The sequence below is a fragment of the Hypanus sabinus genome, chromosome 22 (genome assembly GCF_030144855.1).
Source record: "Hypanus sabinus isolate sHypSab1 chromosome 22, sHypSab1.hap1, whole genome shotgun sequence".
NCBI lineage: Eukaryota > Metazoa > Chordata > Chondrichthyes > Myliobatiformes > Dasyatidae > Hypanus > Hypanus sabinus.
The window spans coordinates 44,649,374-44,656,126 of record NC_082727.1 but is presented as its reverse complement, the minus strand read 5'-3'; positions in this window follow the sequence as shown (position 1 = coordinate 44,656,126).

Below are 6,753 nucleotides of genomic sequence, written 5' to 3'. Positions count from 1 at the left end.
CCATGATTCCCTTGTCCATTTGTCCCTCCCAGCATCTATCTCTGCAGGTGACACAGTGCTACACCTGCCCGTTCTCCTCCCTCACCTACATTCGGGGCCCCAAACAGTCCTTCTGAGTAAGGCAACACTTTATCTGCGAATCTGCTGGGGTCAGCTGTTGTAAATTGGGGGGCTGCTTCATTTGCCTAAAGGGGAACTTCCCAGTGGCCAAATATTTTAATTCTGATTCCCATTCCCAGTCCAACATGTCGGTCCATGGCCTCCTCTTGTGTCACGATGAGGCCTTCCTCAGGGTGGAGGAGCAACACTTGATATTCCATTTGAGTAGACTCCAACATGAAGGCATGAATATTGATTTCTCCCTCTGGTAAAAAAAGCAATTCCATCCCACTCCCCCTTCTTCTTTTTCCCACTCTGGCCTCTTACCTCTTCTCATTTGCCTACCACATTCCCCTGCTTCCCCTCCTCCTTCCCTTTCTTCTATGGTCCACTCTCCTCTCCTATCAGATTCCTTCCTCTCCAGCCCTTTACCTCTCCCACCCATCTGGCTTCATCCATCCACTTTAAACTATCCTCTTCCCCCTCTCCATGCCTTTTTACTCTGGAGTCTTCCTGCTTCCTTTCTAGTCCCGAAGAAGGGTCTCGACCTGAAATTTGGCCTGGTTGTTCATTTTTCTGGATGCTCCCTGACCTGCTGAGTTTCTCCAGCATTTTGTGTGTTTTGACCTGGAATTGGTCAGAGATATTTTAGGATAGTAATTACTAGATTCACAAATGCAGTTCTGCCTGAACTCTTAACCAGTATTTTTTAACTTTCTGATCAGTTTTCAATCCAGTTTTCTACCATTCATGTCATTGCATCATCCTCAATTTTCTCCATTATTGTCTTATATGGGATATTTTACATAGTTCCCATGCACCACATTGTCCATTTATTTACACTGTTACCAACTCAAAGAATTGTCAGCAGTTTTACAAGCACATTTTTCCTATTTTAAATCCACACTGGCTCCTTATAATTATTTATTTGTTGAGAAATCATAGGTAGGTATGAGTCAGACAGAAGTGACCACTGCTGGACCAGTTTACCTGGCAAAAGTGGGCTGGTATTGAATAAGGGAGAGGTACATTAGTTCAGATTTGCGGATCTTGTACAATAAGTAGGTGCAGCTTACTTATTGCACAAGCCACAACCGATAATGTCAGTCATCGTGAACAAAATATGTTGTTATTCATCCTACCCAACCAGTCTTTTACTGTCAATAGCATCAATCACACCATTGTTTGACAGCTCTCTCCTCTGCGGTTAACTGAGGACAACCCTCCATCTGATTTTGCCTACCGAGTTGTAACTAACAGGCCGGCTGGTGGTGTAGTGGCATCAGCACTGGACTTCAAGGCAGATGGTCCTGAGGTCAAACCCAGAATCCCAACCTGGGCAGTGGCAGTATCTGCGCAGAGGAAAGCCCTGGCAATCTACCATGAAAACCCTATGGTCCACGAGGTCACGAAGAGTCGGACTCGACTTAATGACTGAACACCAACAAATGCAACTAACAGCAGCATCTCTTCTTACCAATGCATTGATATTTCTAGAGTGATCCATTGATCCCAGTCTGTGACTGTTAATATTTACAAACATGTTGATTGGAAGGTACTGACTTCCCATTAAGCTGAATGATTGCATACAATGGCAATACAATGTGGCCTCCGTCGGTCGCGGTCGACCATGGGTATTGCGCCTCTGGTAGTCACTGGGAGTGGCTTCTCCAGGGCAGAGTTGGTATGGAGATCGGTCTGTTGGACCCTCCTCTCCATGCTGACGACGGGTCCAAAGGGACGACGGAAGTCGATACGGTTTGGTGCCAGCAGCATCGCAGGAGTTGCCGTGCCGGTGCTGGGTACAGCAGACAGCCGCCTTCGGGACTCCGACTCCATATTTTTCTTCCAGGTTTACTCCCAAAGCCTTTCCCATGAGTGGGTATGGCCGCAAGGCAGCGGAGGCTTGAAGTCGAAGTTTTCCCTCTCCTAGATGAGCTACTATCTGTGGTTAACAAGCCCTATCTGCCAAGTGCAACTGGTTTTAAGGCGCCGGTGGTCCGCTTTTGCCCCTTCTCCTGTCAATAAGAACAGCTCCGCCAGGCATAAGAACTATGCCACACGTGAAGGCCAGGAGTTGGACTTGGTTGTCAGAGGCTGTTTGAGACACACGCCATGAAGAGCATTTGTTTGGCAGTGGGAGCTCGTCCCCACTACCACCCTTCAGCTATGACTACCCTTACAGTGGCAATACTATTCCAAGAAAAAGTAGTTAATCCCACTGATGCACCATCAATAACTCACTCTGAGACTTAAAGGCGAGATATCGGCTTTTATTGACTGGAAGAAGGAACGAGCAGTGAGTGACCACCATCCTACATCCTGGAGACTGAGAGGCCGGGCCCAGGCTAAGATCGTCTTTATACAGGGGTCTGTGGGAGGAGCCAAAGGAGCAGTCAGCAGGGGGCATGTCCAGACAGGCACACGTAGTTCACTACACCCACAATCAGTCAAGCCAATACACACTGCTGGCATGTTGGCACTGGAGTTTCTGTGTAATTTCTATTTACACTGAACTTTGTTTTGTAAATGGCTTTGGAGGTTATCAGGGTGTTGAATAAGCCAGTTATAGTCAGAGTGTTGAAATGCACTATTTACTCGAGGGTTTCTGTTTGACAAACTCTTGCATAAACAGTGCATTTCAAATTGTAACAAATCAATGAATCTCATTTTGTTTGGCCACATGATGGAAATAATGTTCAATTACTTTTTTTCTCTTCTGCTTGTCTTAATGTGCAACACTCATGTTTTCGTGAGACAATTATTCTAAGCTAAGATTAATATCTGCTCAATTGTTTCCAACCTCAGCACACCAGCTGAACCCCACTTCCATCCACTATTCAGGCATTTGAATTTCCAATAAGAGGTCTAGAGACCTTGATTACTCAGGAAGACCCCATGGTCACAGCCACCTGTATTTGGTCTTAGTGTAGCAATGGTTAACGTTACCATCCTGATGCTGATATTCCCGATGAAGCATGCTGTGTATTCTAGGGTGCCGTGGTCTATGTCTTTAAGCTTTCTGAGGTGCCAGCGATCACCTATGGGACCCCTGGAAGGTGCCTTTGTATGATATTAGAAGCAGGGAAGGTAGAAAGTTATGTTTTATTATCTGTGCCAACAGCCACATATATGGGAATGTCTGCATGTTGTACTCTCCTGGAGTTCAGCTTCATTAATGTCAGAAGCAAGACGCAACATGCAGTTTGTATACGATGAAGTCATGTTGAATCATATGATAGTACTTCCAGTTCATCCTCTGTCAAGTGTTGACTGATAACTCAATGATAACATTTATGAATTTAAGTCAGCATCTTACCTTGACATTACCCCTTGGCTGTATGCCTATTGTAGTATTAGATGGGATTATTTATATTCCAGACTTCCTCTGCCTATTAAATAGACAAGAAGGAAACTGTTTAAAGAAGATCAAGGGACAGTTCTAAGTGTACTGGGCAACCTATGTTCCTCATCTAAAGCGAACCTTTGCTGTTTATTTGAGTTGAGTGGATAGGCAAACTGTGCCAAGTGGAAATTGGCTGAACATTCTGAAATTTGGTTGGAAAGCCATTTGCTCCATCTTTATGGCTGGATGATCCAGTTCCAAGCAGAAATGAAAGACCATTCAAAGTCTAGAGATATTAAACATCGCAAGTTTTGTACTAAGTCCTCCTCGAATCCAATGAGCTAGTGAGTGGAGGACTAACGTACTTAACTCCAGTGGTCACAATATACACTACTGGACACCACCCCATAATTTCCAGATGCGTGTACATGGCCCACGCATTCCACTGACCTTTCAGTAATAGACTTTACAGCGTCCAACAGTCCCGCCATTTGAGTGACCAAAGGGGGGACTGGCAGCAGAGGCTACAGGCTGCATTTGGAATTCCTCTCAGGTAGGATCCCTTTGAGGTAAGTACTTAAGACCATAAGACCACAAGACATACGAGCAGAATTAGGCCATTTGGCCCATCAAGTCTGCTCCACCATTCTTTCATAGCTGATTTATTATCCTCCTCAATGCCATTCTCCTGCCTTCTCCCTGTAACCTTGACACCCTGACTAATAAAGAACCTATGAACCTCCACTTTAAATATATTTAGTGACTTGGCCTTCACAGCCACCTGTGGCAATGAATTCCACAGATTCACAATCCTCTGGCTAAAGAAATTCTTCATCTATGTTCTAAATGGATATCCCTCTATATTGAGGCTGTGCCCTCTAGTCCTAGATTCACTCACTACAGGAATCATCTTCCGTACATCCACTCAATCCAGACCTTTCAATTTTCAAAGGGTTTCAATAAGATTCCCCCTCATTCTTTTAAAATCCAGTGATTTCTCTTATCCTACTTTTAATTCTGTTTCCTCGTCCTTTCTTTCCTTCCTTTATGTTACTCTCCTCATTTCTTTCCGTGACATACTATAGATCTACATTCACAGTAAAGAGGGTAGAACTGTAGGTACCTTTCACTTACTTGGTGGGGAGAAAGAAATCTCCTCTTCGTTCTTGTCTCTGTCATTTTCTCTTTTGTTGTATGCAAATTTATTTTTATTGCATAATGGGCAAAAATATTTGGCACAATCTTTATCTAACAGTATTTGCCGAACATTGTAACAGGATGTGTCAGATCAGGCTAGGTTATTAAAATAACTCTGCAATGTATTTGCATGCCCTCATTATGGTGAAGATTAAGCATGTGGCTCTACTGGAGCTCTGTTTATTAGAGCATCTCTGCAAGGAGCTATGTCCTGTAATTAATATTTCATTCTTTTTCTTTTTTAAAATTTATTTCTTGATAGTAATACTTGCAAAAAAAGAAAAAAATCTTTTATCCCTTCATGCCTCGCCCTCAAACCCTTGCAGTCTCTTGTGTCTCCTTGTCCAGTAAATCTAAAGTAATGACCATTATTCTCCAGCATCTACAAATGTCAGGTCCAATTATCAAGCTTTGGTTCTAAATCTTTTGGCTATGACTTTGTTGATAGCTGTCTCACTTCTGAGATGGAAGGTTCTGCTAACCCAAACCAAGATCTTGCATAAATTCTGTTGCATTTGATATATTAAACTGCCCACTCAGCAGCTGTTGACTGGGTATTTTAATACATAAAATATTAACTCAATTTATGTAAGATCCGTGCCATTCCTAGAGGCACAGATGACATCTTCTCCTGTTGGCGATAAAGTTTACAAGAGTTTTTGTAATCCTCCTTGAAAGCAGCACAGGGTGAAAGCATTTTCTCAGTTTCAGGCTGTAGTGAAAATTCGGGGCAGTTCAAGAGGTTGACAATGAGATTAAGCATTTTAAAAATTATCTTTGGAGCTAAGTGCATAGAGGTAAGCAAGAAGCATTGTTCAGTGCAGAGAACTTTTAGATCTCTGATTACAGCCTTGTAAGTGATGGAGTAAGAAACAATGCAGCTGCAGCTTTCTGTATATATTTCAGCCACTGTGATTAAACGGGTGATTCATATCAAGTCAGTAGTGATCTTCTGAATGGTCCTATTGAGTGTAATGGGTAATGGTAATGTAAAAGAAAATAGCATCTCATTATGCTGTACTTAGATTTCCAGAGGCCAGGAGATAAGTACTGCATCTAAAGTTATTGCAGAAAGTGGAGTCCCATGATGCAGGAAGTTTTTTTTTGGGATGGATAGAAATGAGCTCATTTACAAGAAACAGAGTCAACATAAATATTTTTTTCTCATTGGCAAAATGCAGTGATGCACCATGAGTTGTGTTACTGATGCCAGATTTTAGAAGAAGGGGCAGAAAGTTCTGGGAGTTGTGTTACTGATGCCAGATTGTAGAGGAAGGGGCAGAAAGTTCTGGGAGTTGTGTTTTACTGATGCCAGATTGTAGAGGAAGGGGCAGAAAGTTCTGGGAGTTGTGTTTTACTGATGCCAGATTGTAGAGGAAGGGGCAGAAAGTTCTGGGAGTTGTGTTACTGATGCCAGATTGTAGAGGAAGGAGCAGAAAGTTCTGGGAGTTGTGTTACTGATGCCAGATTGTAGAGGAAGGGGCAGAAAGTTCTGAAGCATGAGCTTTCCTCGGAAGAATGCTGCAAGGTCCCATGTGTCCCTGAGCAGTCCAGTTCTTCATCTAGAACAGGGGTTCCCAACCTGGGGTCTATGGGCCCCTCGGTTAATGGTAAGACTCATCGGCATAAAAGAAGGTCGGGAACCCCTGATCTAGAAGATCCTAAAGCCATTGTCCACTTACTTTTGACACTCCAGTAGATGTTATTGTAATTATGCTGTTCAGCACCAACTGGAACTCAGACCAAAGAGTAGAAGGCCTTTACAAAATGAGAATTATCCATCTATCTGACTTGGTGGATGAGATATGTTGGGGGCAGCGAGAGCCCCAGGATAATTATGTCCTGTACATCAGGCTTCCATTAAAGACTGCCGAAAGAGAAGGTGATGAATTCCCATCTCCTTGTTTAGGGAGCATACATATATCTCAATAATAAAACGATTCCAATTCTAATCACTTGAGAAGCAATGAACTACAAAATGGCAAATGTGGCATTAGTCAGTTGTTGCATTCAAGCACAATTGTAGAACAAGTGCTGGAGGGTGACTATGAAAGGTGAATAAATCTATTGCTATGACATCAGGAAACTGTCACTTCCAAAACAATTATTCC